Source organism: Mustela erminea, chromosome 12 (assembly GCF_009829155.1).
Source record: "Mustela erminea isolate mMusErm1 chromosome 12, mMusErm1.Pri, whole genome shotgun sequence".
Lineage (NCBI taxonomy): Eukaryota > Metazoa > Chordata > Mammalia > Carnivora > Mustelidae > Mustela > Mustela erminea.
In genome coordinates, this window is record NC_045625.1 from 85,290,167 (window position 1) to 85,309,808 (window position 19,642).

Below are 19,642 nucleotides of genomic sequence, written 5' to 3' on the forward strand. Positions count from 1 at the left end.
GAGCTCTGAACTTGCATACGCTTCACAAGGCACGGCGCGGGATGAGAAATAGGCTGAGTGGCTTGAAGCCATGTTCAGACATTTTTTAATGTTCGTAAATGTCTTTGGCACCATCACTTTCACATAGAAACCCACTTACCTCCTGCCGCAAAGTGTGAAATAAAGCCATTTTCAAGCCTGGGTAGGGGATGGTCTGGAAATTGGGCTAAATCTTAAAACTGCATGAAGACTGAAAATAGGATTCACAGGCTGGGGCTCAGCGCTCACTAAATCCCTTCTAAAGTCAGGTCACCGCAACCCCCTGCTCTGCTAGATACCGTCAGTGCTTCCTTGAAAGGGTTAAGACAGTAAATGCAGTCGCCTTAGTAGCTTCCAGACTGAAGGTCCCCAGCTCCAAGGCATCCCCAGATAAGGGCTCTAAAGGAAGGAAACACTGTTTCAGCTGGGGTTTGATGGGCATTCAAACTGCCACAGCCCTAGGGGACCTCAAGTTAGGGACTGGCATTTCCTACCACCCTCCTGTCTCAAGAGATGCTGTGGGTCCCTGCTTGATCCAGGAAGCTTGTGGGAGTCCGACTGAAATCCAACGAAGGCTTTCTTATTGAGCACCTCCAAAAAGATCAGACATGTTCCCTAGTTCTGTTTCCGGGGCTCTCCAGCCAACAACACAAGGAGAAAGAATTTCCTTGGGGACTCAGAAGTGATTTCTGTATTCTAGAGAGCGTTTGGGCAGCTAATTCCAGAGCCCTTCGGAAGGCTTTATGAGTGCCTTTCTTTTAGAAGGATGCAGGAGAAAGTGGTGCCCTCTCCATATTCACTGTTCCATAAACATTCACTAAATCTTGGGCAATGCGTTATAGGGGGTAGCATCTTTAGCTGGAAGCAGAAAGGGAAAAAAAAAAAAAAAGAATGAAATAAGGAGGTGTTAGGTGTGGTTTTCAGAAATCCAGAAGTGCCTTCCACAAGTTTGAAAGCATACAGCCTCATCTCTCAAGTTCTTTCGGAGAACACTGCTAAGCATTTATCTACAACAAATCCTCACGATTTCTTTATTCCCTTAACCAATGCTTGCTGAGCACGTCCTATGTGCCGAAGTCATTGAACTTGCTGGGATTCAGTAGTAGACAAAGCAGACTAAAGTCCCTGCCCTCAGTGAGATTGTGTCTTAGTGGCGAAGACACATGATAACACATGGTAACAAAATAAGACCGAAATCACTCAGGTATCTGAGATGTGTTAAGTTGGGAGAAACACAGCAGGAGAGAGCAGGGGTCCAGCAGGGTAGGACAGGGGTGCAATCTGAGGTGGGGTGGCCTTGGGAGGTGTCCTTCAAGTAAGAGTTTTTAGGGAGCCTTACTTCTAAATGCTCGCCTTTTTTTCCTGTTAGTTCGAATATTAGTAGAAAGGAACTCTGAATTACCTGTGACGTCTTTTTAAAACTTAAGAAGTAAAGGCATCTTGCCCAAAATGAAGAGAAGGCAAAGCCGCTCTGCTCTTAGCTGCCCCCGTTGGCCTGAGCTGTGATTTGGAGCACCTTCCATGGAAACAGGCCTACTGCCTGGAATCCTGTTCTGCATACAGCAAGTGCTCAGTAAATGCTGTTCCATGGTCTGGGCTCCGCTCTAAAAGTAATGTTTTTTGGGGGTTTTGTTGTTGTTGTTGTTGTTGTTTTGACAAAAAGAATATCTCCATATTTTCCTCTCTCTGTCAGGGGCCTATGATTATATTGCTTAGATACAGTCATAGGGACAGATGAGACATCACAAGTAATTTCTGGAAATTAATCAAGCCGTGTTTATTCACAGTAGCCTCCCTAAATTTCCCCATCGTCAATAAAGGACCTTTGACTAATCTGTCTTCACTCACTGCCATCATTAAATTTCGAAGCAAAATGCCAACGGTCTGCCTCCCTTCTTTCTGGGACACCTCCTTATCTCCAAGATGAGACAACCACCCCATCCCTCAAACACAACATATTTCTATAGTTTCTCCCTTCCTTCCTCCTTCCTTTGAGCTCGCCTTTTCTTTCCTCCGCGTCCGTGTTGTGCCAAGCATGTTGAACTCCCACAGGCTCCATCCTAACCACACTAGAAAAATTAATTCTTCATATAGGTGTTGTTAGAAGCACTGAAAAGAACAGTACAGAATGGAAAGGCATGAGGGTCAGTAATATTTTTCACTGGAGAGCATTTCCCAGTGGAGTATGTGTCTACTGCTGCTGTTTCATGTTACTCACTTGTACCTAGCAGTCTATGAGTCCTTTGACTTGTGTATCTCCTCTAGTCCTCTAAATTTTGGCTTCTCAAAGTGTGGCCCATGACCAGCAGCGTCAACGTCTCCTGGAAGTTGCTAGAAATGCAGAATCCCAGGCTCCACCCCAAACCTCCTGAACCAGACTACAATTTAACGAGATCCTCGGGTGCTTGGTCATTTGAGGAGCACTCCTCTTGGTAGTCCTGAGAGCACATCAGAATTTCTCTTGCCTCACTGACAGTTAAGAAATAAACAAAACCCGGGTTCAAAGATGTTCCTTCGGCTCATAGGTAACAAGATAAGACTTGGAGTCAAAGACCAATATTCTTTCCCCACAACTACGTCCCTTCTTTGGATGCTCTTGGAAGAAACTGTCGCATACCCCTTTTTGGATCTGGTATCGCCTAGCCCAGTATTTTATAAGGAGCATCTGAACAGTAATTATAGCCTGATATTGTCCCCTGGTGGTAAGTCGGCAGATGTTAATCTTGTACTTGATTATATATTCCTTATGTAGGCTGGTCTTGCTGCCTCTTGTCTAAAAGGTCTAGGGTTAATGACAGGAAAGAAATGTCAGATTTAGAAATTTCTCCAATTTTCTCCCAGTTCCTTACCAAAGAAGATCATGCTCTCTGGTTACCTTAATTCTTGAAGTTTCTATTGCAATTTTGTTTTCCTGAAGTGGGTTCTTAAGTGCTTCATCTGGTCATCTTGGAGGAAAAGGGAACAGCAAGTAACACATAGCAAGCCCTGCCTTGCACCCCATGCTCTGGGCTTGGTCTGTCTGTCATGGTTCCCAGAGAGACCTGTTGTGGAAGCTGACAGGCAAAAGAAACATGCCTGGCAGTGCTGGGAACTGACTGTCCTACCATGCTGGCCTCTTCCTAAAAGAAAGTCTCACCTGAATCCTCAGGGAAGTTGACCCAAGTCAGAAGAGGGGATTATCATGACCTTCTGTCTTTTGTCACCATTGATGATGGGACACGTTCGACCCACCGTCTTTTCTAAAAGAGAAAAGCGACTACCGAACTCCCTCTGGTTTTAAGGGTGAAGTCACAGACGAATTCAAAACAAAGAGGAACCAACTAGAAGCCACGAGTGCAGAACCTCCCCGAAAGGGACCAAAAAATCAGCACAGTGTCTGTTGCTGGGAACACCCATTTCTACACCACACACCTCGGCTAAAACCCAGACAGACGAAGCCAGGCCCTCTAAACGGGTCAGCTTTAAACTCTTCATGCTCAACAGAGAGGCAGAGAAATGTCACCTTACTCTTTAAGAAAAGAAAAGGACAAATAGATTTCGTACTGAGAAAGGCGTCTCCCAGAATCTCTCCTATCCATGTTCTCAACCCCGGCTCTGTCAGCTCAGTCTCAGCCGAGACCCTGGACTGAAATGTCCTCCCGTGTGACTCGAGGAGTCTGTAGATAGTTTGTGTGGCAGTCGCTCCACTAGTCTTAAGGATTTAAATAGAGTTATAGCTACTCAGATTTTAATATATGCTACAACTGTTTTGCTGGCTTGGCATTTAAGGATGCAAACTTTCCAATCTCTTCTAGAAGCATGACACCATAAAAGGGACTACCGTAATTAGGAATAAAGCTGTGCAGTCCTCATTAACCAGAAAAGCACTTTCTAAACCCAGGGAGGCTCTACTTTTATTCCAGGAAAAGTCAAGAAAATGGTGCCTCCAGAACCCAGTAAAGATTTTGGGTCAAATTGTCCTCGCTGGAATTGACTGGGGTTGATGTAAAATGCCTTTAAAAGGCGGAGAACAGCCAGCAATCTTGCAGAGGTGATCCGAGCAGAGAAAAGGCTGGCGAGTCGTGTTAAGTAAGCTAATCTTGCTCCAAGTTGCGTTGTTATTTAAGTCTTGATTGGCCAAGTTCATTCCGTTTTAATGCGTTGCGATAGGTCCTGCCCTTATTAACCAAGTACATTATGGTGACTGGTTGTAGGTCTTCTGGTCCCATGGCAACAACACGTGACCAGAAGAATGCTTTCTGAATTAAGCCCGGAGTGATAAGTCCCGAGTGACTCAAAATAGCTAAAGAGTGTATATAAAACCAGGCACAAGCTAGTCTCAAAGATAATTGCAGGCTTTACTTTAGTTCTTTAATCTCCACATCCTTTTCTGTCCTGCCAGAACTGTCTACATGGGGGCCTCCCTACGGCCTTAGCCACAGTAAGAACCAAGCGTTGTGTAAGCCAGTGCCTTCTTATACCTGTCTAAGGGGATTTGGTCACTCAAATCACAAATGAGCCATGTTAGAAGGGGTTCCACTATAAGGCAGTCCCACACGTAGGAGGAAGACCAGAACGTTCTGAAGGAATTTGATTTATTTATGTTTTCTGCATAGATACTTGTGATGTGTCTGCTTCCTGGAAAAGCTACATTGATAGATTGTGGATAGCAGAATATCTAGCTCTTAGTCTCTCTTTGAGCTGACGTGCTTATCACCCATGTTTTAAAACCTAATTAAGCTATGGTTCATTTATAACAAAAGGACACGGGACAGGATGGTCCAGGCTCCGATCTCTGCTTTGTCACTAACCAGCTCTGTGGCTCTAGGCAAATTAGCTCTCCACTGGGACTCTGTTGCTCTGTTTTATAATCCTAACAGCTCTATTTATTAAACACTGTCCCCATAGTCAGGATTCTGCCAAGCACTTCAACTAGATTATCTCATTTAAACCTCACAGACCCGCCGTAGGTAAATTCTTTTATTACCTCCATTCTGCAGATGGGGAAGCTGAGGCATAGAATGGGCATAGACCGGCTTTGCCTGTCAAAGAGCCAGGAATTCATCAAATTTCCCTAGACTGGGGGCGCCTGGTGGCTCAGTCTTTAAGCCTCTGCCTTTGGCTTAGGTCATCATCCCAGAGTCCTAGGATCAAGTTAGGCTCCCTACTCAGCAGGAAGCCTGCTTTTCCTTCTCCCACTCCCCTTGCTTGTATTCCATCTCTCACTGTCAAATAAATAAATAAAATCTTAGGTGGGGGGAAAAGTTTCCTTCGCCCAGGCTCTAGATCCCTGGGCTGCGTGTTTCTCTGATACCCTCAGCCGCCCAGCCCAAGGAGGTGTTCTCGCTCTCAAATCCTTCCTTGTACTTAGAGATGATTTAGTGTTAACTCACGTGGCTCATCTCAGCCGCTGTGTGTTTCCTTTATTAAGTTTGAAAAGTTATTTTGATTTTTAAAAGCTTGTTTCCTCAACTGAGTCAAATGTCTGAATGAGCCTGCGGGAAGACCACTTCCTTGAGGATAACGAGTGAGGTTTTCTGCCCTTTTCGGATTCTTCCCTTTATAAATGGAAATAATCATGCCTGGCTTAAGGATTATTTTCAGGCTCCAAGCAAAATGGCTATAAGGTGAAAAGCACTGTATGGATAGAATGTGTTACTAGTGTTTTAAAATATCCGCCCTTTCAGGGAAGACTTTCTTACGCGCTGTATTCTCCATGGCATGGAACGCGGTGCCCTCCAAGCTGTGAGACCTTGAGGTGGTTGTGGTGATCATTACTTTGATTGTGGTCTTCAATTACAGAGAAGAATTCTTAAATGCATTCTTATTTACCTTCGCACCATAAATTGATGTAGCAGGAGGAACAGTGTAATGGAGATGCTGAAGCAGAAGAAGAGAACTAACATTGGCTGAGGACCTAAATTTGGCCCAGGCGTTACTTCGCTGAATTCCCACCATCTGTCGCTGAGAAAGTTAAGCGAAAACCAAGTACAGAGATGTTAGGCAGCTTCCACAGAACACACAGCTTTTCGCTAAGAGTTAGGATTCAAACAGCGACCAGGGTTTTGCCGCGCCATACTGAAGATGAATTCACTTTAAGATTTTTGAGCCTAAAAATGTACATATTGTTCACAAATCATTATATCAAAATGTCCAACTCAGTCGTCAACATTTTCTTAGTAACTACGATGATCAACCGTTAAAGCAAAAACCGAAGAATCCTAAAGGTATACATGGAAAATGACCTTGAAATCAGCAAGTTCAAGAACTAGTCCATGACTTTTCTAGCTTCTCCTGGAACACCTCCCGATGTGTGGACGGCCCTGTCTCCAGTGGCCAACAGTTTCATCTTTGAACACTTAGAGAACATTACCACTTGGCTCTCCCTCAGGCATTTCAAACTTAAGATGCTTAAAACTTAGTTCATAAAGTAGTTTCCTAATTTTGTTTAGAGTTAATGGGGGAGTTGGGCTCACCAGAGGAGAGTGAATGCTACAGAAGGGAACATTATCCCATCAATAATTAACCACAGATTACATTCTAAACAACCCGTTCACTTTTTCATTACGGAGGCCGAAGGAAAACGTCAGTAAAAATTGTTACCCTATCTCCTTGGGATTTTCCAAGATCCTCTGGTCAGAGCTTCATCCTCTGTTTGCCTTACAAGACAATTGTATCCATCAGGGTTCCCAGCAAGAAGCTGATGGTGCATTCAAATGGAACTCCAGGCAGGTTAATGAAGGGATATTTACAAATGTATGGGCAGCGCTCAGGGAAATCAACAGAGTATGGTAGAGTGGAGAATTTAATACCTGAGAGGGTGAGGGGAAGGAGCAAATCTCAGCACCCAAGAAAGTCCTGGTGGAAGACCCTCCCCTCCCCCACCACCTAGAATAAATGGGGCCTGAGGTGGTGGTTTGCCCTTCAGCAGAGAAGTAGGCATGCTGATCTCAATATCCCCCACCCTAGAGTTCTTGCCCATGGCTCCGAGTTTTGGCTGGTGCCAGCTGGAAGACAGAAGACAAGGGAGTTTACTAATCCAGTTCAGGAACTCCCCGGCCTTCAGGACACAGAGCAAGACTCAGAAGAGCAGAGAATTACAGCTCCACAGTGCAACCCCAAATATTTCTCAGGCCTTGTTTTTCCTTCTTACTCCTCTCTTGCCATTTACCTACACCTTTTTCCCCCATCTCCGGTTACTAAATCAGTAACAGGAAGGACAGCTAGTTTGAAAACAGCCTTGGGTTGGGGCACCTGGGTGGCTCAGTTGGGTAAGCATCAGACTCTTGATTTCTGCTCAGGTCCTGATCTCCGGGTCCTGAGATCCAGCCCAGTATCAGGCTCCACGCTCACTGGGGAGTCGGCTTGAGGGTCTCCCTCTCTTTCTCCCTCTGCTCATCTTCCTGCTCTCTCTCCGTCTCAAATAAAAAAAATCTTAAAAAAGAAAGAAATTAGCCTTGGGTCATGATGGATAGAAATGAAAATCCTAGAGCTCTACTAGATTTTGCCATTCAAAGAGGTTAGCATTTGTCTCTTAAGTTACACAAATTCATTCTAAAAGAAATTGTGTGACCCTGCTTCCATAGTTTTGTGTCATAATCAGAAGACCAAATCTGCTAAGAAATATATAGAAATATACACACATGTGCACACACATACACATACACACACACGCATTTAGAGGCCATTTAGTGTTCCCACTTCAAATAACTTTTTCTATTCTTCTCTGATTTCTTTCTGAAACTTTGTCTAATTGTTCATCGTTAAAGCCTTTTTTTAAGCTTTAAATACTGCCAATGGAAGTTCTAAGCTCTGAATTACTAGTCTAATTGCTTTCTCCCCATCCCCAATATGTTCAAAGCCTTGCCTTTTGGGAATTATGTCTTAACTACAGATTTCTGAGATTAAAGTTTTCTGAATGAGAGGTCTCAGAACCAGATTTTCCAATGGGATCTGCTCATGTGCTTAGAGCAGACAAATAGCGTTCATGCCTGTCAAGCCAGGTCCATGGGGAGGACCATTTGTTACAGAACCCCTGAGATGGAGTTGACACAGTTTGAACAAGTTCAAGGAAATTTCTGCATCCATATTACTTGGATCCTGGTGTGATGGTCTGCTCATATGTATTTTGAGCCCGAGAGAGTTTTTTCCAGACCCCAGTAAATCACGTGCTAGTCTACTCCACCACACTGCGGAACACCAGTCAACAGCAACACACATCGTTGATACAGAGGACAGATTCTCATGCTGCGCGAGCAGAATAAGAGCAACGTTTTGTCATAAAAGGTAGCTAATACACTGGTAAGCTCACTGGTGGGGGCTTCAGTTCTGGAATCCTTCAAGCTCTGTGTGTTTTTCCCCTTGATGTTAGTAATAGGGCAGGAACACTGAGAAATAAGCCTTTTAAATTTACATACTCATTCAAGTATTGATTAAGCCCCTTCTTCAAGGCAAGTATGGCCGTAGGGGTGGGACATGATATGACAAGTAAGACATGATCCCTCCCCTTAAAGAGCTTGTAGTTCAGCTGAGTGACCGAATCACATCAGAATGCGGGCAAATTCTGAAAGCAAAATATCGTCAGAGTAGGGGGACCTTTTCATCTGTTTCATCCACAGCCCTTAAGCAGACAAGGACCGACGAGGCCATCTGAGAGGCCATCTTGTTGGCGTTGTCTATGTGCCACGGGTTCAACGCACCATGACTGCTGTGGTCATCAACTGATTCTTAGCGCCACCCCGTCCCCCAGCTTCATGACACTGTGTCGTCCAGACACACGTTCGTTCTTGTGTTCAGCAGTTGCAACAACCCCCTGATCGGTTTCCTTTTTCTGATACTTGAGTATCGTCACTTTATTCTCCCAAGATCCGTTCTCTAGCACCCTTGTGAGGATCATACTAAAACAGATATCTTGTAGTCCCATTTCCCTCCTATAATGCTTCACAGTTTCCTATGCCACCAAGGCAAGATCCAGACTCACCAGTGAGCACCACTGTGATCTGATCCCTGCAGAATTTCCCAACACCTTTCATGGCTCCTGCAGCTACACCTTTCCATGGATGCTGCTATTGTGAGGCTTACATTGGTAAGCCTCTCCCGGCTTCCATTTCAGGCTTTAACGCCTCCTGCCTTTGTGCTGGCCATCAGTCTACCTGGGCCAGTCTTCCCCTTCCCTTCCTAGTTCTGCCTTTGCTTTATTGGTCCAGGTCCATGTCTGTCTGTCTCCCCTTCCACCTTGCAAACACCATCACCTATTCCCTGAACAACTACATCTGCTTCCTGATGGGTCTCCCCTCTGCATCTACTCGTGCCCCCTTCCTGTCCATTCTTGAGTGCCAGGATGGTGGTAACCATCACGCAAGCCCTCTTTACCCTTTTCCTATCATGTTGGAGATAAAGAAGAGCATCTTTCCTATGGCCAATCAGAAAGGCCCTTTCAGGCCCTGCTTGTGTATCTGGCCTCATGCTCCTTATGCGGTGACTACAACCTTCCCCGATCGCGCGCTAGTCTAGGCTCTTTATTCTGCACTCTCGTGGAAGACTATTCCTTTTCTTCACAGTGCCTACCTCAGTCTGCAGGTGGTTGTAATCAATGTCTGACCTGCCCCCAAAGCAAGCTTCATGACGTAGGGATGACATCGGATTTTGTTCGTCATTGCATCCCTAGCCAAGCACAATATCAGGCACAAAGGGGATGCTCAAAAGCATTCTAATCCATCAACCAAGCAACCCTCTAAGACTCTTACTTCATTTGGAAAGCCCTACTGTCATTACCGCTAGCACTCCAGGTGGGACTGGCCTCCAGCAGCCTAGGAATGTGTTTTCGCACAGACCTTTATTCTCTATCATTTTCCTTGCCAGTCCTTAAGGATCTCAGAGTCCAGAAAGAGAAGCGCTATCGTAATCAACTCTACATCCACTATGCCTGACACGTAGATGGTGAACGATACATTCATCAGTAAGTTTTTTTTAAATTGAGGTGAAATTTACATAACATAAAACTGTAACCATTTTCAAGTGTCTAACTCAGTGGCATTCCTCATATTCACAATGTGGTACAATCATCAAATGTTCTGGTTTCAGAACATTTTTGTCACCCCAAAAGGGAGCCCCTTACCTGTTGAGTTGCCTTCTCCCCATCCAGCTTCTGGCAACCATTAATCTGCTCTCTACCTCTTTAGACTTTTCCATGCTGGGAAATGTTGTACCAAGAGAATGTGTTTGGCTTCCTTCACTTAGCATAACATTCTCAAGGTTTCTCCGTGTGATAATATGTATCAGCCCTTCATTTTCATGGCTGAATAATATTCTATCATGTAGGGACATCCCATTTTGCATATTCATTCACCTGACACACATTTGGGTCGCTTTCACCTTTTGGCTATTGTGAGTAGTGCCATGAGCTCCCACACACACTTCTGTTTGCACACCTGTTTTCAGTCCTTCCACTCCCTTCCTGAGAATGGAGTTGTGTCACATAACTACAGTTAGCTGACTGAGCAACCACCGAGATGTTTTCCACAGAAGCCGTCCCATTTTCACATTCTCACGAGCTGTGTATGAAGGCTCTAATCATTTCTCAACATCTTCACTAACATGTATTATTTTCTGTAGCTGCCATTTTTTTAAGATCTTATTTATTTATAAGCAGGAGCAGAGTGAGAGAGAGAGCACAGGTCAGGGGTGAGAGTCAGAGGCAGAGGGACAAGCAGACTCCCCGCTGAGCAAGGAACCCAAAGCAGGGCTCGATCCCAGGACCCTGGGATCATGACCCAAGCTGAAGGCAGACAAGCCACCCAGGCACCCCTGCAGTGGTCATTTGTTGAAGCAATCAGTATTACAGCCATCCTAGTCAGTTTGAAGTGGTATCTCATTGTAGCAGTACCACTCCCTATCCATCAGGATGACTACTGTTTAAAAAATTAAAAACAGAAAAATCAGAAAAGAACAAGTGCTGGCGAGGATGTGGAGAAACTGGAATTCCTTGTGCATGGTTGGTGGGAGTGTAAACTGGTGCACAAAGGAAAACCTCCTGTTAGGGAAGATAGTATGGTGGTTCCTCAAAAAATTAAAAATAGAATTTCTGTATGACCCAAGTAATTCCACTTTTGAGTATATACCCCAAAGAATTGAAAGCAGGGACTGGAACAGATCGCACATCGCTGTTCATGGAAGAATTACTTGCAATAACCAAAAAGTGGAAGGAACCCAAATGCCCTTCGGTGAAAGACCAGATAGACAAAACGTTGTAGGTGTGTATCACGGCATATTGCTCAGCTTTGAAAAGGAAGGAAATCCTGTTAAATGCTACAACATGAATGAAGCTTGAAGACATTATGCTAAAGGAAATAAGCCATTTGCAAAAAGACAAATATTGTCTGATTCCACTGATGTGAGTAGTCACTTTCCTGGAAACAGATAGTAGAAGGCTGGTGGCCAGGACCTGAGGGGAAGGGGGAGAAACAGTAGGCTAAAGGTTGAGAAAGGCTCCCATTTTTTTTTCCAAAGAGGCAGAATGCAAGCAGACCCTCACATGGGATTGTAGCCTGGATGTTTCACTGTCTCCTGTGTTCCTCCAACAGCAAAAGGAGGCTCTTCCTAATATAAAGACTCCCTAACAGTTGGCGATGACATTAGGCATGGCATGTAGAAAAGAAGTCCCAAATTGAGAGCAACAGGAGGAAAGGAACGCTGGAGAAAATAATCGAGAAGGGACTACATTTCACAAAAGTACCATTCGAAACCATTTTGCAAATGGGAGAAGCAAAAGAAGAATTCAGAATTTGTGACAAGACAGCTGATCAAGAAAGAGGAAGACATTCTAGAGAAAAATGCCAAGGCCCAGGGCTCCGGCTGATGAGCAGAATTGTTGGCTGGTCAACCTCTGGCTTCAAGATAGAAAAGCATTTTGTTTTCTGTAGGTAGCAGATATTATTGCCTGAGCATTAGTTCTAATGAACGAGCTGGCACAGCGGGATATTTGTCCGCAGGTTTTTTATAAGCAGAAGCCATGGAAGTACCCATTGAAACCAAAAAGCAGAAAGTCCTGTTTGGAGTCCTATATTTGGGGATTCCTTTTAATAACAATTCCTATTTATTTGTGTCTGGAAGAAGACCAGGGAATAAAGTTATTTTGAAAAGAGGCTAGATGAAGTACATCTCATATCCGCCGCGCCCCGCCCCCCCCCCCCCAGAACGCGCAGTAAGTAATTGTATCCAAATGAACTCTCATGTCTAGCCGTTTGAGGGAGTCCTTAGGCTTTTCTTAAAATGATTATTCAGGAAAAAAATTTTCAGTTGGGATTATCTTTACTTTTTATAACCCCTTTTTCTTTCCTGGTATGTGGCTTTTAGCCAGTCCTCTGATTCTTAGAATGCTCCCGAAAAAGATGAATTAAGGAAAAAGGAGAGGAAATTCAAATAAGTCAACGAGGGCTGCTTGGCAATAGTGAACATAAAACATGTGGTTAGGAAGAGGTTGAAATGAACTAAAATCAAGGCAACTGCGTTTTTTCAATAGGACTTGCTATTTCTATCTCCCATTTCCATAGAGGGAGGGAAACTAAAATGGCATAATAGAAACAGCTAATATTTATCCAACGAAACATATGATGCGCGAGGGCCCGTTCTAAAGGCTTCACACATATTAACTCACTTAATCTTCACATCAGCTCCGTAAGGATGGCACCGTGGAAGTGTCCATTGCTAAATTTTCAGGAATTTTGTGAGCCTGCCGGGAGCTTGAAATCAGTCATTGTGGGAGTATTTATTTATACCATGGAAATCGACATATGTTACCAATCGGGGCTTTTGGGGGGAGAGCCATTTGTCAAACGTTTTCTAGAATACCACTGCTGTTGTCCTTCTATCACAGATGGGGAAACTGGGACACAGAGCAGTTAGGTGGAGTCTCCACGATCATTCAACTCGTAGTTAAAATTGGTAGCGTTAGAACTGTCTGCGAGGCAGCAGGACTCAAGAGCCCAAGCTTTTCGCCATCCTACCGTCCTGCTTCTGATGTGTCTGACTTGCGCTGACTGGATTTGGAAAGCCTAGGGCTCTAATTTGGACTCTTCTACTATCCGCTGTTTAAGCTTTCCAGGTCTCCAGACATTTTATAATAGAGATGTGACCATCTTCAGAATGCTTCACGTTGATCTTTGCCCTATCACAAATGAAATCGATGATCACAGTGAAAATGCAAAATAGTCCTTGATTGCTCCCTCCCCCCAAACCTTCCTTCCTAATTTTGATTGTGTCTTCGCTATGAAAGTAGGATCTGTGTATACCTCTTTGGACTTCGGCAGCCTTTCAGGAGGGCTATAGTGAATTTTCTTCCTCATGCTCCCATACTGCTTGCCTCATTATCGTAGAAAGCAGAACAGCTGTGCTGACAGTGGGTATCATCATCATCGTTAATAAATATTTATTGAGCATGTCCTTTGTGCTGAGCTCTGAGGACACAGAGAGGTAGAACATAGGGTCCTAGAAGCTTGCCCAACAAGTGGCCCAGAGAGAGAGGAGAGGAACCCCAGTATGTGGGGAAGCCTTTCTGGGAGAGGAAGTAGTGCCTGAGCTCAAGTGGGCATCATAGATGGGCAGAAGGGTTTGAAGGAAGGCACCAGGACAGTAATCGTTTCTGTGTTTGGAATAAGTGATGCGATTTGGCCTAAGGAGATGTTCTGTAACAGGAGACGAGCCCGGAAAGGATGGACTGCTGTCTGAAGAGGACCTTTGAGCTTGACTCAGCAGCCTGAGCTTCCTATTTTGAACCGTAAGGAATCACCTGCGGTTCCGAGCGCACCAAAGATGAGCAAAGCCGTGCTATGAATAAGATGAAATTTAGCCAGGTGGGTAGAATGAACTGAAGGAGAGAGTTGCTGGAAATGGAGATAACAATAAAACAATAATCTGTTATGAAAGCTTCTCCAACATGGAAAATCCTCATGGAATCATTAGAATTGTAAGCAAGATACAATTAGAAGGGCAGACTGTGGTTACAACAGTACAAACACCTACGTGACGGGAAATACTGGAAAGAACCACAACTGAATTATTACAGTGATTGGATTGGGCTGAAGAATTATGGGGAATTGTTTTTTTTTTCTTCAATCAAGATTTTTGGTTATGGGGTCATAGTTTATCATCGTGAAAATGCATGGAGATAATTAAAAAATGGACATAAGAAGAGGTGCTCGAAGGGGACACAAATTTTAGGTAAAATGATAAATTATGCTGTAGGCAGAACAAGATGAAGGAGAACTGTCCAAACGCGATGCCTCTGGGGCAGCTGGAGATAAGGGGCTGAAAGTTTGGAGAGTGATCGACCCTTGACACCAAGAGTTTTGTGAGCCAGAGAGGAGCTGACGAGTTCAAGGGAGCTCACAGCAGGAAACTCCCAGCGAGACCTGAAACTTGGACTTGGCCCATGAAGGTGCAGAAGAGGAGGAAGAAGCGAAATCCTTAGACAGAGCCGAACGTAATTAATCCAAGGAGGAGGAGGAGTGTTAAGACCTGTTAGGACACAGAGACTAACAGAAGTTAGTTTAAAGAATCATTTCATTTACTGAGTGTTTTCCTCTGTGGTGACGCATGATATGTACATTATCTCTACTGTCTCCTACGATTCTCCTAACGGTGCTCTGTGTTACCTTCTCCCCACTCTACAGATGGAAAACCCAGACCGGAAACACAAGATGGCACAAATCTTTCCAGTCTGTAAGTGAAGGTAAAAGGGCTCCCAGGTCAGGGTCACGTGACTTCTCCAGACAGGGAAGCTTTCGTGGGAGGGAGGTTACGCACGCAAAATCCCCCTGGAGGATGGCCAGCCCACCGCTAGCTAGTGTCGCTGAGCCTTGCCACAATTTATTACAGGCTTTCACAATTGATACTGAAAGGACTTTAGTGGTATTTCCTCACTTACTTTCCACATTTTCTCAATACGTAGATTGTCTAAACGTACAAGTGTTGATGCTTCTGTCAGTCGGTGTTATCTAGTTGCTCCAAGCAGCTTTCCTAGTTCATTATCAGCAGTGTATCTGATGTCACACCACGAAGCTTCTGAAGCCTGGTAACGTATCCATCCGTAAATCGAGAACCTGGAGCGGGGGAGGGGGGTGTTATTCAGAAGAGAGAAGGAATTGTGACCGTTCAGCAGAATGTTGATTACAAGTTTAATTCAAGTTACATGCATTGGTGATTCAGTCCTACAAAACAAGGTGTTTAGGTTATTAGATGCCTAAGTGACCTTCTCTTTCCCTGTTTATGTTAATAGATAGTGTGTCTGACGCAGAGTGTTATTAGATAGTTTTGCTCAGTTTTCAGAAAAGACCGTGAATACACAAATCAGCAGAGGCCAGATCCTATGCCCTTCATAATGACTAGCGACCAACAAATCCATCATGAATCTATTAAAACCGTATGCCCTGGGAGCATTACTAGCAAATTTCACAGTCTGAATTCTTACCAAGGTGGGAAATTTTATGGATTTCGCTGTTAACATAATATGCAACCTGATAGTCACGTGAAAATGTAATCACAAGCTATAGTTTTCTTGTTATTAACTCAAATTAGGATATTGTATCTATTTTACTAGATTTCAAAAAATCTAAAACTGTTGCATCTGTAGTTTTAGATATATTTATATGTTATAGTTGGCTTTAAACACTAGTTAAATTTTATATTTAATGTCTTACTACAGCTGTAGGGGGCTGTTCATGCATACTAAGCCTGGTTTGTGGTACTACGAGTATCTTTGTAAAAATGACTTACAAAGAATGATTCTATTATAAAAATATAACTATTATTGCTATACTCCGAAGTCTCTACAGAAAATGAAAATAAAGGTACTTGATAAAGCTTTATTATCGCTGGCTATTTGCTGATTATGTGGAAAAAGTAAGCCTAGAACTGACTTGTCTCATTGTCATCCATCATTATTTACTTGGTATCTAGACACCTTAAAAAAAGAAAGAAAGAAAGAAAGATGGTCCAAGTATAGGAGCCTGGTGGAAATTTTTATTTGACTACATTTCAGATGATATAATCCGTAGTCTTGATCACAAGACCCATGTTTTAATAACCTGACCTGAAAGAATATTTAGGTGAGGGCAAGAGGTTCCTGAAATGTGTATCACCTTACGGGTCCAAGGGGTGTTTTTCACCTCACTGTGCATTCTGAGTCATAGTGGGGGGTGTGCCACAGTGACAAAAAGAAATAGACTGGGAACCGTTCACTTCAGAGAGCGTTGCCATTAGCAGGGTGAGTGCCCTTGGAGACTTTGTTGCCCTGACTGGGTCTGCTGGCCCTAGATCCCTTCTTCACTCTTTTGCTGGACTCTCTGGGGCCAGTGGGGCTGACTCTGTGGGGCTGCATTTCCCCGGGTGCCTGTATCTGCTGCAGTCAGCCCCTGGGAGGCACCAGCAGGAGACAGGACAGCTGGAGGACAGGAAGGAAGGGCAAGACAGGGTCTCGTCTCTTTCTGCCTCGGGTTGCTTCTCCAGCAACAGCTGTACCCCCGCAGTGGTTCTGAGAACCGTCATGGGTTCCCATCGCTCTAGGAGACCGTGGTCTCTGGGTTCTGAGTTCTGCCTCGTCCTTTAGCTCCCTCAGCTTCGAGGTGAGTGTGACTTCTTACTCTTGGTGCTCTCGGTTCCATATCTGACTTCTCAGCTCTTCCCTCGCCTGTGTAATCAATTTCCTGAATTAAATTCCTCCATTCCCTAGCTGGACCCTGACTGGCACAATTCACTATATACCTAAGTATTTGTGTATCGGGTCATGATGGAGAATACATTCTGTGCGGAGAGGAGTTGTTAGAGCGATTTGAAAGCCACTGTCTATGAAAATGAATCTGACAGCAAAGGGCGGACAGCGGTGGGCCCGATTCTTCACTTGGGCGTTGATGGCTGGTACTGAGCTGAAGACCGTGAACTTGGAGATTCTTTTTCTCTCTCTTAAAAAGGGGAAACTTTGTGGTACAGGAGAAGGAGTACCAACGGGGGGATGAGGAGACCAAGATTCTAATCTTGATGGGTGACCATGGGCAATCCATGTAATCTGTGTTCTAGTCCATGATGCTTCCTTTGTGCACGGAACCAGGGCCTCTGAGATTGGTATGTCTTTTTTCTTTAAAGATTTCTTACTTATTTTTCTGCAAAGAGAGACAGAGAGCAGCGCATGACCAGCAGGAAGAGGCAGAGGAAGAGGGAGAAGCAGACGAGACTCCCTGAAGAGCAGGAAGCCCGATGCGGGACTCGATCCCCAGACCCTGGATCATGACATGAATTGAAGGCAGATGCTTAACTGACTGAGCCACCCACGTGCCCCTGGCATGTCTTTTTAAAAGGGATTCCTATAAGAAGCTGTAGTGTTACCATTTGAAAGAAGACGTTGATACACAGCCTGTGACAGCTCAAAGACCAGTGAGACTAGCACCTGTAGGCTGTTTAAAAGAATAGTCACTTACCTAGATCATTCCATTACACTTGCATTACTTAATTATTTTCCTCAATTGATAAATATTTCTTTATTATGCTAGCACTAGAAATAATAGCTCAGCATTCGGGTCATAAAGTTCTTAGGGAATAAACATTGATATGGGCTGTGGGACTTGCAGAATATCAGGTAATAGTGGTCACGGTCATTAATGTCGGTAAATAAATCACTCTGTAAGACAAATGCCCCCATGGGAAGATGTATTTTTTAAGTAGCTCAGTAAGATATAGGTAAAGTGTGAGGTGTCGATCTCTTTAAGATGCACACATACGCCCCCCATGCCCTAAGTCCTATTGAACAAACAAAAAATGTGACATGTTTTGATGTTCTTTGACCTCATCAGCCATTCCCTTGCTTTCCTCCTGATTTAAGAAAAGTCTATGACCAAAAGTCCCCAGTCTTCAAAATAGTAAAATTCCAACAGATACCACAATGTCTCTGGTGAGATAAGCAATTGCATATTCACAATTCCAGACCAGATGTGAGCTTTTCCTCTATGCCCAGCGTTCAGTGAAGTCAGGAAAAGTTCAGCTGAGTTTATCTGAAGGGGAGATAAAAGATAGAGTCTTCCTGCCTGGCATTAAGCCCTGCCCCATGCAGAATCCAGATGCTCGCAACCCTTTCTTTAAACTTTGTATATTTGTCGTTGGTTTTTTTGTTTTTTGTTTGTTTGTTTGTTTGTTTTGTCTTGTTTTTAATATTCATCACTTTCTGGCTGGTGACACCACTGAAGACTACAATAAACCATATTGTTGTGGAATGTGCTTTGTCCCCACCTGCGGGGACAAATTTTTTTGGTCTGCGGAGACTGATTTTTTTTTTTTTTTCCCCTCCAAAGCAGATTATTTATCTCAATTTCTTTAAAGAGTCATCTAAGGTAGTTTTCATGGTTATTTCTGTTTTTATATGTTCCTGGTTTATTTTCTACTCTTCCCTTCAATTTACATAGAACGACTTCAGACACAGGAAAAAATGGCCGGGATTAAAACAACAGCAGATTGCGCTTTTGCGTGTTGAACTTGAAGCAAGAATCTGGTGGGTGATGTGTTGGAAGGCAAGCTGGAAGAGGGTCGCACACACATAAGGTGCAATGGACGGCAGCTGAAAAGATAAGTCCGGTAACAGCCGAAGGTGGTCTGAAAGTAAAATGCTGCCGTAAAATCTCCTACAGCAGCGTGGGAAGGGGACCCACGGCATGTTCTGCCCCCGCAGTGTGTGGTTGAGGGGCTTGGAGATGACCTAAGCGTCACACTGGTACAGAAGCATATCATCATTCAGGGAAACAGAGGGCAGTGGGGACAGTGGCCTGCCAAGGAGAAGTTAAAATATTTGAACAATTGATAACAATAAAAACTTTCAGGCTCTGGATTCTTGTTCTGATCCCCAAAATGCACCTGCCCAAAGAGGCGTTGAAGCCTCAGAGATAAGTTCACGACAACATTTGTAAAACCCCTTCTTGTCTGGTCAACAATGTATAATAAAGTATTATTGAAAAAATGCTTCAGAGTGAAATTATCCTCAGAAAGCGCATCTCCAGAGACAAATGAAGCCTTCCTTTGGGCAGTTAGGAAGCATTTGAATTATCTAGAGAAATACTGAATTCTAAATGGTTTTTCTAAGGATAGATATACATGATTGGACGTAGAAAGTGTGCCCGCTTTATTTTGTGAAAGTTAAGGGAAAGGTTAATTTCTTATCAGAAAAGTCCCCTAGATCATTAATGCTGGTGATAGCTCGATAGCAGTGCTTCTTACCCCCTGTGCTGAAGATCTCCTGGAGGATCAGACTGAAGGTATGGACTGCCTTTGCAGAAAAGCACATCTCAACATCATCATGGAATTTCAAACACGGTGTCGAGGGATTGTTGAATTCGCCAAAGATCATTTATATTCCACTGCCCCCCCATTCCCTAATGGGTTAAGAACCCTGTATTGATGATAAATGATGGAACAAGTTTTTACATGAGCAGCACAGATCACGCCGAGTCTGGAGCTTTACCAAGCTGGGTTAAAAATTCTGACTTCATCGCTTAGTTCTCTCCAAGTCGTTTGATCACATTCCGCTTGCAGTTAAAAAGGAAAAGAATAAAGTAAGGATAGACCATGACTTATGTCTATTAATTCGTAATGCATGTATTCAGTATTACTA

At 43.9% G+C, this 19,642-nt stretch overlaps 1 long non-coding RNA gene across 1 annotated transcript in view; it reads left to right on the forward strand.

The window, feature by feature from the left end:
* Positions 1-15,816, forward strand: part of LOC116570605 — a 33,742-nt gene extending 17,926 nt beyond the window's left edge. The window contains exon 6 of the long non-coding RNA XR_004277490.1: positions 14,667-15,816. This is a non-coding gene — a long non-coding RNA (uncharacterized LOC116570605). The remainder of the gene's footprint in view (positions 1-14,666) is intronic.
* Positions 15,817-19,642: the final 3,826 nt, after the last annotated feature.